Here is a 19217-nt window from a genome sequence, read left to right as displayed (position 1 = left end):
AGTGGTGGAGGGCTCATGCTCTGCAGCCACAACGCTTGATTGGAATCCTGGCTCTGCCGGCCACCGCGGGCAAGTGACCTAACCCTCCTGGCCTCAGCTTGTTTACCTAGAAAGTGACATAATGATAGCACCACTCCCTAAGAGTGAGGTGAGGATTAATTAAATCATTCATAAAGAGCTCTTTGAACAGGCCTGGCACATAGTATGTTGGTTATTGCTATTATTATGATGATTATTATTATGACTCTGCTAAGCCCATGTGAGCCTCTGTTCTGAAAGTGGTTACAAGCTGGTTGAGACAGAATTCCCACATAAACACAAAGAGTATGACAAGGCAGTATGGTTGATTAGGTACCAAGTGAATGGAAAAGACAATTAAGTTCTATGGGGAGCAGGCAGAAGGGCGAGATCGCTGTGCTGGAAGAAGGCGTCACAGAAGAAGGAAGGCTTAGGCTGTGCTTGAAGGATGTGCAAGATTTGGCTGGGCCACAGAGGGAATAACGGATGTAGGGAGAACTTGAGGCGGGGGCTAGGGGTAGAGCCCCAAGAATCCACAGACTTAAGCTAGAAGTTAGAGTGTTATGCAAGTCTGATGCTTCTAAGAGTATAAGCAAAACCTCTTCAATTAAGATTTCCAAATCCAAATGTCAGCCTCTCTTATAGAGAAAGAAATATTGATGTGTGTTAACTACATCTGACAAAATAGTGTTACAAAGTGGGGCAACAGACTGCATTGTGAAGAGACCAGAAGAGGCATGGATAAATAGAGCCTCAATTTATAATATGGGGGGTTAGGTATATTGATAGACATGTCACTGAAACAAAGTAATATTGTTTGGTGAATTAGAAAGTATTCTACCCCAAAAGTGTTCTGTTCATTCAGTCATTCTTTAAATATCGAGTGCTTACTCTGTGCCAAGCATTCAGAGAGACTCTGGGAGTGACAATAAATATGGTTTTTATCATTGACTAAGTGTGTATTCTTAATTCCTGGCCAGAAGGACAGCTCCTCTTTCCCACAGAGACACAGGGAGGAACGTGAGTGAGCACAGAGGCTCGGACAGTCATCAGAGTAGAGGCGTTTCCGTGATCATTTTGATGAGAGTTGTAATGTACAAGTAGATAGGGAGTGAACTCTTGTGTTCTCCCAGATTTCCACTCCTCCCTCTAGGTGCCTCATTTTGCACCTGATATAAAAGTGCAAAATATATTCCACAAGTAATAGGGGAATTTGGTTTATTCACTGTTTTAATCTTTCATGCTACATGTCTTAAATGTCAATCCCTTTTTTGTAACTTTAAGGTTATAAACAGAATATAACATTTTCACTTCATTTAAAAAGTAAATATATGTTCACTGGAAAAAATTAAAAGCATGCATAAAGGTAGCCAGATTATTCTTTTATTTTACAATTTCATTTCCAAAAGCAGATAGTGGGCATCCAAGATAACTGGTAAGTTAAAGGTGTAGCTACGTTGTTTGCAAATGTTCTGGCCCAGTGCTGTCCAGTAGAAGGATGGTGCGAGCCACAGGTAATTTTACATTTTCCAGTAGCCACATTTAAAAAGATAAAAAGAAATGAAGTTAATTTTGGTAATTTATGGAATATATCTAAAATAACAATATAAAAATTGGGTTCTTACATTCTTTTTTTCATACTAAGTCCCCCAAATCTGGCAAGTTTTCCATTTATAGCACATCTCCGTTTGAACCAGCACATTCCAAGTGCTCAATAACTACATGCCAGCAAGTGCAATTCTAGAAGAATCATTTACAAAGTGAAATGCTTTATAAAACACAGTTGAAATAAATCTTAGTGAAATTATAGGTAGCAAATGTGAAATGTGGAAATTAAAGGAATGCAATTAATGTCCAGAATTTTTTTTTTTTTTTTTTTTTGCGGTACGCAGGCCTATCACTGTTGTGGCCTCTCCCGTTGCAGAGCACAGGCTCCGGACGCGCGGGCTCAGCGTCCGTGGCTCACGGGCCCAGCCGCTCCACGGCATGTGGGATCCTCCCGGACCGGGGCATGAACCCGTGTCCCCTGCATCGGCAGGCGGAATGTCCAGAATTTTTAATGTCCTTTTCCTAAGAGGGTAGAAAGCATTAATTACAGTTTGTTGTTGTTTATGTGAAAGAATTTTAAGTTATAATATAAACTATTTTGGTTATTAAAATAAATAAATATGGTTTTTACTATTGGTGTATTGACCTCATATTTTTCATTTTCTATAAGTTAGAAAACAATTTAAAATAAATAAATAAAAGCAGGTACATGTGAAGCAAGCATTTCAAAAACGTTTCTGTATAGCGTGTTTCTAAAAAATATTTTAATCTGCCTCTGTGCAATTTCATAAATTAATTTGGTCTTCATTTGAGTAAGAATTACAATAATTTATTATTAAACACTTAAAAAATTAACCCAGTCATTGACAATTGAATTTCTGAAAAACTTTTGCTTGGATATCATTACTTACAAAGATGAATTAATTCAAGAAGCATTCAGTGAATGAACCAACCATGTGCCCAGCACTGTTCTACCTGCAACAAAAGATAAGAAAGGATTTGAATGGAAAGAAGGACTTTCACTTCCAGCCAAGGAGCAACAGGGACTGGATATACTCCCTTCCATGAAACAACCAAAAAGACAGACAAACAGACAAAATATATGAAACAATGGTTTTCAAACCATTTCAGGCAATGAAGGACAGTTACTGAGAGAGGAAACCAAACAAGGTAAGTAAGCCCTACAATTGCCCAAGCTTTCTGCCTTATGAGGGTTTCCAGGCTGTAGCACAGGGAGGGAAAACCCAGGCAGAGCTCAGCCAATTCTCTGAGTTGAGAATTCTCTGCCTGAGGACAGAGCTAAAAGTTTGGGGAGACCAAGGTGGCCAGAATTTGCAGGACAGAGTACCAAGAGCAAGAGAGCTGCAGAGGTCTGGAGATCTGCAGAAGGTCTCCCTCAAGTATTCAGCATGATCGACCCATGAGTTTGAGGAAACTATCCAAGGCAGGGGAAAGAAGATCTGAAAAGATTAGAGAAGATGAGAGGTGTTCACTCAGAGCTGGGACCAGTGTCTAATCACCACCAGGCAGACTGGAAAACTTCATAAATCATGGGGCATTGGGTAGAACACTCAAAAGGGTATTGCCTCAGTAATGGGGAATAATTAGCCCTATATTAAACATGGCTCTGGTCCTACCTGACGATTCTCAAAAATAAGACCAAAAGGATCAAACTGTGTCCAAGTAATCTAGCTCCCATACAAATGTCAAGAATATTTGTAGAAATACCAAAATATCCAGCACCCAACAATGTAAAATTCACAATGTCTGGCATGTAAACAAAGATTATCAGACATGCAAAATGTGACCCATAATGAGGAGGAAAAAAAATCAAAACTGACCCAGAACAACACAGATATTATAACTGTACTCCATTTGTTCAAAAAGATGTATGTTATAAAAAATTTAAACCAAACTTTTCAAGATGAAAATTACACAAGTGAGATGAAAACCACACTGGTTAAGAATAATAGCAGATTAGACATTGCAGAAGAAAATTTTAGTGAACAGGAAGACATAACAATAAAAACTATTCAAACTTAAGCATACAGGGGAAAAAAAGTTTAAAAACTGAAAAGAGCATCTATGCACAATTAGACAACTTCAAGCAGCCTAACGTATATAATTGGAGTCCCTGAAAATGAGGCTGGAGGACAGAAAATTCACTTGAAGTAATGACCAAAATTTTTCTAAATTTGATTATAAACTCACAGATCCAAGAAGCTCAATGAGCCCCACGTGCAATACAAAAAAACCTGAAAGAGAACTACACCAACTCACATTTGATCCAAACTCTCAAAACCTGGGATAAAAAAGAGCATCATTGAAGCAGCCAGAGAAAAAAAAGACACATTATATGGAGAAAAACAAATATAAGGATAGCTGCAGATTTCTCACTGGAAACAGTACAAGTGAGAAGACAGTGGAGCAAAATATTTTAAATCCTGAAAGAAAACAAACAAAAAAACCCTCTCAATCTAAATCCTATACCCAGGAAAAAAAATCTGCAAAAATGAAGGTATTGGAAATTCCCTGGTGGTCCAGTGGTTAGGACTCTGCACTGTAACTGCCAAAGATGTGGGTTCAATCCCTAGTCCAGGAAATAAGATCCCACAAGACACGTGGTGCAGCCAAAAAAAAAAAAAAAGGTACTATACAGATCTTTTCAGACATACAAAAACCGAAAGAATTCACCACCAGCGGAAGTGTACTCTAAGAAATGTTAAAGGAAATCCTTCAGGCAGAAGGAAAATGATACCAGACGGAAACATGGATCTACCCAAAGGAATGAAGAGCACTGGAAAAGTTAACCCCATGGGTAAAATACGTGTTTTTTTAAACCTCGTATGTCTCTTTCAAAGATAACTGACTTTGGGACTTCCCTGGTGATCCAGTGGTTAAGACTCCACACACCCAATGCAGGGGGCCCAGTTTCGACCCCTGGTTGGGGAACTAGATCCCACATGCATACTTGTAACTAGGAGTCTGCACGCGGCAACTAAGAAGTTCGCGTGCCGCACTAAAAAAAAAAAATCCCGCATGCTGCAGCGAAGCTCCCGCATGCAGCAACAAAGACCTGGCACAGGCAAAATAAATAAATAAATAGTTTTTAAAAGATAACTGACTGCTTAAACAAAAATTATGATGTATTGTGTGATTTATTTCACATGTGTAAGTAAAAAGTGTGACCATAAAAGCTTAAAGGCCAAGAGGGGGGAAATGGACATATTCTATAGTAAGGTTCTTATACTATATGTGAAGTGGTATAATATCAATTAAAGGCAGGCTGTGTTAAGATGTAAATACCATAAACCTCAAAGCAACCACTAAAATAACAAAACAAAGAATTATAGCTACTAAGCCAACAAAGGAAATAAAATGGAATCATAAAAAATACTCAATTAATCCAAAAGAACACATAAAAAGAGAAAAAAGGAAACAAAGAAAGAAATGGAACAAATGTAAAACAAATAGCAAAACGGTAGACAAACTTAACCATATCAATAATCACATTAAAAGTAAATGGTCTGGGCTTCCCTGGTGGCACAGTGGTTGAGAGTCCGCCTGCCGATGCATGGGACACGGGTTCGTGCCCCGGTCCGGGAAGATCCCACATGCCGCGGAGCGGCTGGGCCCATGAGCCATGGCCAGTGAGGCTGCGCGTCTGGAGCCTGTGCTCCGCAACGGGAGAGGTCACAACAGTGAGAGGCCCGTGTACCACAAAAAAAAAAAAAAAAAAGTAAATGGTCTAACAAATGAATCTATCTATGAAACAGAAACAGAGTCGGGCACATAGAGAATAGACTGGTGGTTGCCAAGGGGGAGGGGAGTGGGAGAGGGTTGGATTGGGAGTTCAGGATTAGCAGATGCAAACTATTATATATAGGATGGATAAACAACAAGGTCCTACTGTATAGCACAGGGAACTATATTCAATGTCCTGTGAAGAACCATAATGGAAAAGAATATGAAAAAGAATATATATAGGTATAACTGAGTCACTTTGCTGTACAGCAGCAAATTAACACAACATTGTAATTCAACTATACTTCAATAAAAAATAAATTTAAGAAAAAGGAAATGGTCTATACTGTATGATTTCACTTATATGAGGTAAATAGAGTAGCCAAACACATCAAACAGAAAGTAGAATGGTGGTTGCTGGGGGTTGGGGGAGGGAGAAATGAGGAGTTATTGTTTATGGGTATAGAGTTTCAGTTTTGCAAGATGAAAAAGTCCTAGAGATTGTTTGCACAACAATGTGAATATACTTAACACTACTAAACTGTATACTTAAAATGGTTAAGATGGTAATTTTTATGTTATGTATATTTTATCGTAATTAAAACCAAACCAAACCAAACAAAAAAATTCACATAATTCTTTGAGCTTACAAAAAAAAAAAAATGGTCTAAATGCTCTAATTAGAAGGCAGAGATTGTTAGATTGGATAAAAAAGCAAGATCAAATTATATGGTGCTTATAAGAAATACACTTTATTTTTTTAGTTTTATATATATATATATATATATATATGCACTCTTTATTTTTTTATATTCTTTTCCATTGTAGTTTATCATAGGATATTGAATATAGTTCTCTGTGCTACACAGTAGGACCTTTCTGTTTATCCATTTTATATATAAAAGCTTACATCTGCTAACCCCAACCTCCCACTGCATCCCTCCCCCAACCCCCTCCCCCTTGGCAACCACCAGTCTGTTCTCTATGTCCGTGATTCTGTTTCTGTTTCATAGATAGGTTCATTTGTGTCATATTTTATATTCCCTGTATGTGGTATCATGGTATTTGTCTTTCTCTTTCTGACTTACTTCACTTAGTATGATAATCTCTAGTTGCATCCATGTTGCTGCAAATGGCATTATTTTGTTCGTTTTTATGGCTGAGTAGTATTCCATCGTGTATGTGTACCACATCTTCTTTATCCATTCATCTGTCGATGGACATTTAGGTTGTTTCCATGTCTTGGCTATTGTGAATAGTGCTACTATGAATATAGGGTTGCAGGTATCTTTTTGAATTATAGTTTTGACTGGATATATGCCCAGGAGTAGGATTGCTGGGTCATATGCTAATTTTATTTTTAGTTTTCTGAGGAACTTCCATACTGTTTTCCACAGTGGCTGCACCAACTTACATTCCCATCAGCAGTGTAGGAGGGTTCCCTTTTCTCCATATCATAAGAAATACACTTTAAATATAAAAACACAGATATGTCAGAAAGTAAAATGGTGTAAAAAGATATATCACGCTAACACTAATCAAAAGAAAAGATGGACCTGGGGATGTGATGTACATCACAGTGACCATACTTAATAATAATACTGTATTGTATATTTGAAAGTTGCTGAGAGAGTAGATCTTAAAAGTTCTCATCACAAGAAAGAAAATTTGTGATGAATGTTAACTAGATTTATTGTGGTGATCATTTTGCAATATATATGTATATCAAATCAAAATGTTGTACCCCTGAAACTAATATAATGTTATATGTCAATTATATCTCAAGAAAGATGGCTATGTCTTGGAAAGATGTCTATGATATATAATTAGATTAAAAATAGTTGTGAGACAAACAAACAAAGAAACATGTAGTGGCTATATTAACGTCAGACAAAGTAAATTTCAGAGCAAAGAATGTTTCCAGCTATAAAGAAGATCATTTTATAATCATAAAGTGGGCAATTCATCAAGATGACTTAATTCTAAAAGTTTGTGCACCTAATAACAGAGCTTCAAAATATGTGAAGCAAAAACTGATAGAACTGCAAGGAGAAATAGACAAGTAACAATTATAATAGGAGATTTCAATGCTCTCTCTTATTAATTGATATACAAGTAGGGAGAAAATAATCAAGGATATAGAAGACAAACACCATCAGTCAACTTGACCTAACTGACATTTATAGAACACTCTATCCAACAACAGCAGAATGTACATTATTTTCAAATGCACATGGAACATTTACCAAAATAGGCCATATTCTGGATTACAAAGTAAGTTTCAATAAACTTTAAAAATTCAAGTCATAAAAAATTTGTCCTCTCATCACAATGGAATTAAATTAGAAAGTTAATAACAGAAAGATTCTTGGAAAAATCTCCAAATATTTGGGAACTTGATAACACACTTATAAATAACCAAGGGTCAAATAAAAAATATAAAAGGGATGTACTTAGAGTGTATTTTGAAGGGACTGAAAATGAAAACCCAACATGTCAGAATTTGTGGGCTGCTACTAATTTGGTACTAAAAAGGTCTCAAATCAATCATCTCAGCTTCCACTTTAAGGAACTAGAAAAAGAAGAGCAAATGAAACCCAAAATAAGCAGAAGAAAGGAAATAGTAAAGATCAGAGCAGAAATTAATGAAATAAAATACAGCAAAACAATGAAGAAAAATGAAGCCAGAAGGTAGTTCTTTGAGAAGATCAATAATACTGATAAATATTAACCATGTTAGATCAGGAAAGAAGAGAGGAGACACAAATTACCAATATTAGTAATGAGAGAGCTGACCTCACTACAGATTTTACAGGTAAAAAAAGATAATAAGGGAATATTATGAACAACTTTGCCTATGTCAACAATGAACAATAAATTAGACAACTTATATGCAACAGCCAAATTCCTAAGACAAACTATCAAAACTCACTTAAAGAGAATAGGTAACCTGAATAGCACAGTATCTTTTTTTTTTAATTAATTAATTAATTAATTTTTATTTTTGGCTGTGTTGGGTCTTCGTTGCTGCATGTGGGCTTTCTCTAGTGGTGGCAGGGGCTACTCTTTGTTGTGGTGCGTGGGCTTCTCATTGTAGTGGCTTCTCTTGTTGTGGAGCATGGGCTCTAGGCACGTGGGCTTCAGTAGTTGTGGCTCACAGGCTCAGTAGTTGTGGCTCGCGGGCTCTAGAGCGCAGGCTCAGTAGTTGTGGCACACGGGCTTAGTTGCTCTGCGGCATGTGGGATCTTCCCGGACCAGGACTCGAACCTGTGTCCCCTGCATTGGCAGGCGGATTCTTAACCACTGCGCCACCAGGGAAGTCCCCAGTATCTGTTAAAGAAATTGAATTTGCAACTTAAAACCTTCCCCCAAAGAAAACTCCAGGCCTAGATGGCTTCACTGGTAAATTCTGCAAATATTTAAAGGAGAAAAAATACCAATTATATACAAACTCAGAAAACTGAAGAGGAGAAAAACTTCCCAAGTCATTCTGAAGCTGGTATTACCCTGATACTAAAACCATACAAACAAATTTATAAGGAAATAAAACTACAGACCGATATTCCTTGTGAACGTAGATGCAAAATTTCCAAACAAGATTTTAGCAAATAAGATCAATATATAAAGAGACAAAATACATCATGACCAAGTGAGATTTATTCTAGGAAGGCAAGGTTGACTTAACATTTGAAAATCAATATAACTCATGTTATTAACAAAGAAAGAAAGAAAAAACATACGATTATCTTAATAGATGCAGAAAATAATTTTGACAAAAATACAGCATCCATTCCACATTAAAAACTAAGCAAACTAGGAAATTCCTCAACCTCATAAAAAGCATCTGTGAAAAACCTACAGCTAACATCATACCTAATGGTGAAACTTAATGCTTTCCCTCCAAGATGAGGAGCAAGACAGGGATACCTCCTCTCACCAATTCTATTCAACATCGTACTAAAGGTTTTAGCCAGTACAATAAGGCAAGAAAAAACCAGGCATCCATATTGGAAAGGAAGAAGTAAAACTCTTTATTCAAGACAACATGACAGCAAAAGCATGATCCATAAAGAAATATTGATCAACCAGACTTAATGAAAATGAAAATTTCTTCTATATGAAAGACACTGTTAGGAGAATGAAAGTCACAGAGTGGGAGAAAAGTATTTGCAAAGCATATAACTGATAAAGGAGTTGTATGCGGAATATGTAAAGAACTCTTACAACTCAACAATAAGAAAACAACCCAATTTTTACAGTAAGCAAGAGATGTGAACAGACACTTCACCAGAGGAGGAATCTGAATGACAAATAAGCACAAAAAAAGATGCTCAGCATTGTTAGTCATCAAGAAGATGCAAATTAAAACCACAGTGAGAAACCACTACACCCTTACCAGAATGCCTTAACAGAAAAAAAAAAAAGAAAAAAGAAAAGATTGACAATACAAAGTATTAGTAAGGATGTGGAACAACGGAAACTTTTGTATACTGCTGGTAGAAATGTAAAATGAGACAACCACTTGGGAGAAATGTTTGGCAGTTTCTTATAAAATTAAACAAACTTACCATATTATCTAGCAATTCCACTCCTAGGTATTTACCCAAGAAAAATTAAAACATGTGTCCACAAAAAGACACTAGAATATTTATAGGAGCTTTGTTCACAAAGTCAAGAGCTAGAAATAAGCCAAATATCCACCATCAGATACATGGATAAAAAACTGTAGTATATTCATAGAATGAACTAACACTCTACAATAAAAAGGAAAAAACTGGTAAATGCCACAAAAATGGATGAATCACACAGACATTATGCTGAGTCATAGATGTTAGACAGAAAAGACTACTGTTATGGACTGAATTGTGTCCCCAGATTCATATGTTGAAGCCCTAACCAATATGACTTTATTTGGAGACAGGGCCTTTAAAGAGGTAATTAAGGTTAAATGAGCTCATAAGGGTGATGGGGCCCTAATCCAATAGGACTGGTGTCCTTATAAAAAGAGGAAGGGACACCAGGGATGTGCCCACACAGAGAAAGGCCATATAGGGACACAGAGAGAAGGAGGTCATCTGTCAAAGAGAGAGAGGGTTTAGGAGAAACCAAACCTGTTGACACTTTGATCTTGGTCTTCCAGCCTCTAGAACTGTGAGACAATAAATTTCTGTTGTTTTATCCTCCCAGTCTGCAGTATTTTACTAGCTGACTAATATAACTGTATACTGTATAACTCCATTTATATGAAGTTTCAGAACTGGTAAAACTAATCTATAGTGACAGAAAGCAGACCCATGGTTGCCTGGGGACTGGGATAAGGAGATGGGCACAAGGAAACTTCTGGGTATGAGGGAGGTATTCTATTTAACTGTGGTGGTGGTGGTGGTTCCCTGGTATAGATATTTGTCAAAACTCATCAAAATGTATGCTTAAAATTGGTGAATTTTATTCATGGAAATGATACCTCAATAAAGTTGATTTTAAAAAGAAACAAAATATTATGTAAAAAGTATAGACAAGAATTCTGGATTGCAGTGTAAGGGAGTCTACCAATGCTACATGTCTTTCATTTTGTAAGTTTGGGTTTTTAGAGAGATGTGTCCCCAGCAAAGGAAGCTGTGGGTAGTTTCAGCCCTATATGCAAAGAGCTTTCCATGTTAAAGGCCCGTAGAGTTATAACCATGTATTTCCTTTAATTTGCTCATGAAAAATAGCCGACGTTAAACATCAACCAACCAACTATTACACTCAAAGGTATTTTTGTACTTAAAAAAAATCTTAATATAAAAATTTGTATTTTTTTTTTTAACTGAGTCCCTATTTCTATAATCAACTGATGGTGAAGTTTTATTTAGCCTGGGGGCCTAGCCCTTCCTGGTGTCTAGTTCTCCAACTTGGACTGTGCAAGGCATCAAATCCCCCCTGAGGGCTTGCCTCACAGAGATTGAAGATCCTCACTATGGGCGTTAGAGGCTGCCTGCCCTAATTAGAGGGGCAACTATTAACCTTTCTAACACTGCAACTCTTGCTTCTTTTCTCACCATAGAGTAGAAAAGAGAGAAGACGTGGATTAGGTGATTTAAAAAGTGTTTGCTAGCTATAGCTATAGGCTCCTCTGAGCCTATATTAGGTCTATGCTTCTGTCACTCACTCATTCAACTATAATGAGTTCTCTCTCCGTGCCTAATTCTATAGGAAGGGCTCAGGACACAGCAGTGAAGGAGGCAGACATGGCTTGTGCCTTCATGCTGCTTGTATTCCAGTGGGAGTTGGGAGCTGCAGGCATCCCAAGTCGAACCAGCTTAAATGATAAGTAATGTATTGGCTTGATGCTTGGGAATCTTAGGCAGGGGTTTCAGGGGTTCCCCGAGACTCTCTGTGCAGTGAAGCTGGTATTAAGATGGCGGTCAGGGACAGTTCCCGGCCTCCCACCCTGGGAAGACAAAGTCAATATCCAGGAGAGAGACTCTCCCTTCCCTAAGGGTGTGTGATGAAACAGGCTGATGAAGAACGTTGCCGGAAGCCTCTAGCTGACCTCTCCTTGTGCCTTATTTGCCTGACTTGTGTCACATGCTCTCTCTGAACCAATCACTGTAATGGAGATGGGATTTCCCCCACCCCCCCAATCAGGGTTCTCCATGGAACTGGGTGTGGTAGGAATGAGCTGGGCGTGTCTCAGGAACCAGAAATAAGAGGCTCTGCATTATTCTAGTTGGGTTCTATTAATCCGAATATTCACGTAGTAAATTTCAACATTGGTTCAAGGCAGCTGATAACCCTTTGGCAACTTCTGGAAGCACTGACTTAAGATACTGGTTTCAACTATAAAGTAATTAAAGGGAGTCACCTTATAGAAAACATATAAGAAATATTCAGAGGTTTCATTGCATGACTGTTGAGGGGCAGGCGGGAAAGACTGCTTGGGGGAGGCAATTCTAGAGCTGGCTCCAGAAGCACGCAGCTTGGTTTTAAGTTCCTGTCTCTGAGGCTTACTAGCTGGGTAAGTCCCTTAAGCTCTTGGAACCTGTTTCCTTTCCTGTAGAATGGGCGCTATAATACCTTCTTTATAGGATTTGTGAGAGGACTGAATGAGAATGTATGTGATGCCTTTTAGTACAGTGCCTGGCACATAGTGAATGCTCAATATTATTACTTACATGTGCAGAGCCAGTCTAATCGACCACATTAGGAGGGACACCTGGGTTGTTTCTGACCCACTCCTTCATCTTCTCAGAATCTGATTTTAGGTCACAGCTGATCAAGAATGGGAGTACCACTTACAGGTGTTTGTCAAGGTTCTGTCCTCCATCCGCATTGCTTTCCTTGTTTGCTTCAACACCTCCACTTTTCAGGAGGTGATAAGAAAGACTGGTCAAGAACTCTGAGGTCAGATTCCCTGGGTTCAATCCCTGTCTTACTACATATTCACTGTGTGACCCTGGGCAGGATACTTAAGTTCTCCTCATCTGTAAAGTGGGTGTAAAAGTGCCATCCTTGTCGTGGGGTGGTTGTGAGAATGAGAGTCGCGTATCTGTGTGAAGGGCTCCCTGACGGTCTGGCACATCTTAAGCACTTGGTATGTGTTGTCTGGTATTCTTACTATTTCCTCTATCAACCATGACTCCTAACACCATTCTTGTTATCAGTTAGTCTCAATCTCTCTCCTTAAAAATTCCAGCTGCTTCTTTCCACCTGCCTGCTGAATATTTTCTCACAAAGATCCAACCAAAACTTCATTCTCAACCTGTCCTAAAAGAAATCTAAAATATACCCATCCACTCTCTCCTTCCCCCAAGTTTCCTCCTCCGCCTCTCTGCGCCCATTCTTTCCATTAATATCAGCACCTATGGGCAACAGCTGTTTCCTGTTTCAAGCATTCCAGATTATCAGAAAGCCTTGCTTCTCTTCCACTTCCCACAAATTCTCATAGTTGGGGAGCACTTCCACCCAGCTTAAGAGACATGAGGCCAGAGCTGTGAAGTGACTTGCCCAGGGTCACCAGCACATGGGCAGCAGAAGGAATTCAGGCCTCCTGTTTTTGAGGGGATTCCCCTTCCACCGCCCCATGGCTCACGGTTCTCTGTGCCGCGGAATCACTTTGCCCCAGTTGTCCTAAGGGCCCCTGGCAGGCTCACAGCCCCGGGCTTGGTGAGGCAAGGCTCTATGTAGTTCTTGAAACAATTAATCAGATTTCAAAAGCCAAGTCTCCTGTTATCCTGAGTTGTGCTCTGGGGAAGGGGGGTGGGCAGAGGTGAGGAGACTAGCTCCTTTGAGACTCTCCAAGCATCGTGAGCAAAGTAAAACCCAAACTGAAGGATGTGAGTCATTCTGAGTGTGCATCTGTTAGCCACAAATGGGTACAAGAGATATAGGTTCTGCAGGGGTTATGAGTGGTTTAGCCAGTGTTTTTCAATCTGAGAAATTCCATAGCATAGAATTTGAGGGTGCCCGAGGGAGCCCTCCATGGCTCTTCTTGCATTCCCACCTTTCTGAGCCCTGACAGGTCTCAGGTACTCACTCTGTAGCTAATGGGCACGGAACATGGGCCGCATGTGGGCTCCATGCAGGCTTCAGACACCAAAACAGCCGTCCAGCTCATCGTGTTCCTACTTCCTCAGACTATTGAAGTCAGAAAATTCTTGCCATTCCTGAGCTTGTAACAGAGACTCAGACCCAGTGACCTCTTTTTGTTCCCGCAGGGGGCTGCAGCCCCTCTGCAAGTTTAAACCGTTCAAATGAGCTCCGGCTTCATCTCATAGACACTGTTGGAGGAACGGGGAGGGGGGAGGCAGCGCTGGGAAGAGTCCCCAAGGTGCAAAGAGAATGCCCACGGTTTCCCCATTCTCCCCCCACGCCATGGGAAGAAAAAAAGCCCCAAAGTAAAACTGGAGTTTAAAACTTTTCTCTGTTCATAGAGACAGAAACTAGAATAGAGGTTACCATGAGCTGAGGAAGGGGGTGTTGGAGGAGAGGAGGAGGAGTTATTGTTTAATGGGTATAGAGTTTTTGTTGGGGATGATGAAAGGTTTTGGGTATAGATAATGGTGAAGGTTACACAACATTGTGGATTTAATTTATTTGACGCCACTGAATTGTACCCTTAACAAATGGTTAAAATGATAAATATTATGCTATGTATTCTACCACAATAAAAAAAAAGACAATAACTTTAAAAAAAAACCCTGTTCTCTGCATTTCTTTTGAAACTGACTTCAAATAGACTGGCCCTCAAATCTGCAGCTGAATTCTTTGTCGGGAGATCATTATACTTTGCTTTAGGCTGGTGGTTCTAAAGAATTATGGATGACGGGAATGATTGAAACTGATTTATTTCTCAAGTGTTTGAGATTCCTTCATCCTGGTCCAATAATGTCTATTCAGGAAAAGCTTGTCTTTACCCAAGTCAGAAAAATAAAAGAAAATGCACAGGCCACCATCTAAAGTGGGCCTGGTTTAAGAAAATCTCTTATGTGAAATCTCAGATTTGGAGAACAAATTGGTAGCTGATGATTTGCCTTACAAAAGACTGATTCACTTAACAAAGGAGTTTTACTCAAAGGTTCCTTTAAGAAGAGAGCCCCCTGGTGCATTTAATGATATTATTAGATTAAAAAAAAAAAACCATCCCAAACGTTCAAGGACATTGCACTGTAAATATGTGAATGCATTGTATTGTGTTGTAAGAGTGGGAATAAAGAAGTAAGGGCTCTTTGACAAATGGACCATTTTGGCCCAAAGTAACACAAGGAGGAAGCAAGATGAGTGTTCTTGGCCTAAAATCCTGGCGGCTTTCTGGGAAGGCTTTGGGAGTTTGTGATTTATTTCAGACAGCTAAGCCCGAGGCCTGCGATGTGTCCATTTTGAGAACTTAGGGTCCAAGTTCTAACTCTGCTCACGCTGACCCCTGTCACCTGCCCTAATCACAAAGGCCCTCAGTCGTGAGCGCAACTCTGTCCTGCGATGGCAGAAAAATATATCTGTTGCCAGAAAGTGGATTCTCTCCGGTGATGAAGAATGATCCTTATTTATGTCTGCATAGGTACATTCTGGGGCCCATAAAGGTTTAATTGTCCCTCTAACTAGTTTTTTAAAAAAACCCACAAAGAGGCTGCCAGCTTTCCCCAGAGTTTAAAACCAACTGAATGCGGTTCTGTGGAAACTGCTTTAAGTGTGTAACTCACGCTGTGTCCTGGGGCACAAGGCACGATTGTTTGGGGGAGTCGAAAGATGCAGCTCTTAGGAGGACTTTGAAAGTCAGTTTTTGTGGCTTTGGGCTGCTGCTGACCCTGGCTTGCTCTACAGAGGGAGAGAGAGAGAGGGCCTCCCTCTCCCTCAGCAGAAGCCTGCCTCTGCAAGTTACTCCCGGGGTGCCACTGCCCCCTGCTGCCACCTCCCAGTTCAGGGGGACCCCCTGTCACAGGACCCTAAACATCCTCCCTTTTCTCTCTGACGTTGCCTGTGCTGGTTTAAAAGACTTACAGGAAGCTAAGGAGAGAGGAGACACAGAAAGAGAGGAAACATGTCTGTGAGACAAAAGAGAAAGACAGACACTGATAACCAACACTGGGCCCAGAGAGACCCCTCAGCACCGCTGCCTCTCCTGTTTGTGCCTGTGTGTTCATTTGACAGTTATTGGCAGGGCACCTACTCTGTGAATAAAGCACACACAGTTCCTGCTCTCAGAGAGCTTACAGTCTCCCGATGGAGTTACTCATCATGCACAAATGTGTAAGGACAAACTGCGGTGACTGCTATGAAGAAAAAGGAATGGGTGTTGAGTGACGCTAACCAAGGGCCATGGAAGGTTCTGTGAGGGAGTTAGGCCTCGTAAGTTAGACCTGAAGAATGAGAGGGAGTCAGTGAGGTAACCGGAGATTAGAGGAAGGGACAGTATGTGCAAAGACCCCGACGCAGAAAGGAGCAGGACTGGAGAAGGAGGCTGTCAGCACTGCTGCCAGCATCTTCTTTGTCTTCTCTTTAAGCCCCCTTCCCTGAAAAGATCTGTGATGGTTTCCCATCCATCACACTTCCCTGTGAGCTTTGAAGGGCCTTGTCCGGACTGCCCCCAGATTACCTTGACCCTTCTCACCCTCCTCCTGGGTTCCGCGAAGAAAACACATTTGTCAAAAGACTAAAGCAAATAGTTTTGACGTGTGGTTCTGTACCATAAGGGAGGTTATGATGAAGTCGATCCCAGTTTACACGACTCCAAATGGTTCCATTTAAATGTCCCACCCTGTATTTATGTGTCCCTACCACTTTAGTTGACTGTTTATCTTCCAGTATACTCTACTCTACTTGCAGTCCAGGCCTCTATTTAACATCATCTCTTACTATTTCCATTCCATGGTCTATCATTTACATTTTTCTTTAGGAAATGTAAATATTTATTTACAGTATTAGCTTTTACTCTTGCTTAGCTCTATATATTATGGAATAAACAGACTGTGATATGGGTTCTAGTCCTGAATTTTCTGTAAACTGGTGGTGACCTTAGCAGAGTCATTTAACCTCACTGAGCCTAAGATGCTTCTGTGTAAAATGAGGCATTTTTTGTTTTTGTTATTTTGTTTTAGCTAGCGGATCCATATTCAGGATTCCTCTTAATCCCTGTGCTTCTCTACTTCTTACAGACAGCCACCTAGGAGTGCTTCTCTGACATCCTTCTCTATATCCACCCCTCTTTCAGAATGTCTTTGCGGTAAGATCAACTTTCTGTATAATTTGCTCTTGTGGGGTGGTGTACAGGATAGTATTTAACAAATGAGGATAGATCGTACTATTGTGCTTGGGTTAAAGCGCACATATGTGGGGAAATGGTGGAGAAGTAGGAAAATTCTAGCTGCTGCCTAAAATTCCCTTAGACTGCTTCTCAACCTGGGGTATATGCACCCATAGGGGTACAGAGGTGTGCCAGCAAGTACAGGAAGCCCTTCCTCCTCGAACAAGAATTCTACTCGAAGATTTGAGGAGAGAAAATAGACTTCAGTGTTAAAACAAACATATGACATCTTAGTTTAAAAGGGGAACCCTGGGGTGGACAGCTTTGGGCACACTGTGATGTGAGCGGAAACGTGGCCTTTACCTCTGCCCTTGGGTTGTTTGAGAAATACTTGCCTTATGGGTCTTTTGAAATATGTGCACTTAAATAGGGTAAAGGTGTTGAGTTACTCAGGAGGGCCACTCCTGCCAAAGAATGGACATATGTGGAAAATCCATTTTCACCCATTAGGAGAGTTTAAAGAGGGGTCCTGAGGTTGGGGGGGCAGCCAGGCTGAACAAGAGACCCATTTCTAAAGACCAAATCGGTTACACAGTCTTGCTTAGGATTCTGGCTCATGGCTGGGTTTGAACTGATCCAAACATCTGGAAGGTCTCTCACCCTTTCTCTGACCTCCAGTAGCAATTCTTATTTGTACTCCATTCTGGGACTTACCGTACCATTATATGTTAGTTATATTTTCTTTTTTATATAGCTTCTCAGCCAGAGTTAGGGAGGTGGTGTGAATTAATAAAAAGTATATGATCAAGAGTCAAGACCCTGCTTGCCGTGTGACTTTTGGAAACTCCCTGAAATCTCTCTGATCCCCAGCTTGCTCATCTATTAAATGGTCCAATATAACACCTGCCTTGCCTACTGAACAGGTAGGATTGCATGCAGAGCGTATACATTACATTTGCAATGTAAAAGCATTTTGTAGATCATTAAACAAAAATCAGTTATTATTAACTAAGACCCCAAAGTGAAGGAGAGTTTATCTCTCACATCATCTTTCTATTCTCCTCAACCTCTAACTTTTGCCTAGTTGGTTCTGAAAACTATTAAAGATAAGATCATGAAATGCTGTCCCCACGCTGACCCTGAGAAAAGTCCAGTTCTGTCTCTCCTACCCCCATCCTTTCCTCCTCTTCTGGCCTGTCTCCTCCCCTCTTCCACATGCTCCCACACTGCTATTTCTTCCTACTGCCCCTTCCAGAGAATTTGGGTAAGAAGAGGACGCTTAAAGGGGCTGTGTAATGTATATGAATGAACTACTCTCATAATTTCAGGCATCAGCAGGGCAAGTTTTATGGCAATGCCATTTTTGTGGGAAAACAAACTGGTGTCATTCTGGAGACTTTCTCCCAGAAATAAAAATGCCCAAACAGAATTCTGGAAAAAAAAAATTTTTTTTAATAGAGAAATCAACAACCCAATCTAAATATATCCCTGTAATAATGAAGAATCATATTTTCATTTAACTCTTTGCTGCAGTCAGACAACTTCCTCCCACTTCTGGCTTTGGGGTGTAGGCCAGCCTGCTTCACAGTTGACATCCCTGAGGGAAACACTAGGAAAGGGTGATGGGGAGGAAGCGGCAAATTTAGTGTGTATTGATTTGAGATACTCTGGCTAAACGTAAATTTGCTAGGCCATTCCCCTCCTATCTGCCTGGGCCTCAGAGTGAAGTGGATTTTCTTAAGCAGAAATGTTCTTGGATCTCTTCATAATTTTCCCCTTCAAACTATAGGAGTTGTGCAAGAAAGATCCACATTCCACACTAACAAGGCAAGGGTTATAATGAGAACTTGGTTTCTTACAGGCAATACTTTCATCTTTTATTTATTTATTTTTAAAGTAAGCTTTTGTGGTAAGAAATCAAGTCAAAGTAATAAAGAAGGATGGGAGAATGTGGAACGGAAACTTCCTTTTCATTTTTTCCCCCAAAGTGCAGGGATTGGAGAGGAGGGGTCACTCCAGGTCCTCACATCACTCCAGGGGCAACAGAGCTGACCAGGAACCAAGAAAGGCCTGGTGACCTGCGGCCTGGAGCGGCGGGATCAGCCCGCAAGCCACAGATGAGCCCGTGGCCAGGAATTCAGTGGGAGGAGCCTACACTGCCTCCCAGTCCCCGCGCCCGCTCCGA

The sequence above is a fragment of the Aethalodelphis obliquidens genome, unplaced genomic scaffold, assembly GCF_003676395.1.
Source record: "Aethalodelphis obliquidens isolate GAN/ISIS:26980383/991018 unplaced genomic scaffold, ASM367639v1 scaffold31, whole genome shotgun sequence".
Lineage (NCBI taxonomy): Eukaryota > Metazoa > Chordata > Mammalia > Artiodactyla > Delphinidae > Aethalodelphis > Aethalodelphis obliquidens.
This window is presented reverse-complemented; position numbering follows the sequence as displayed.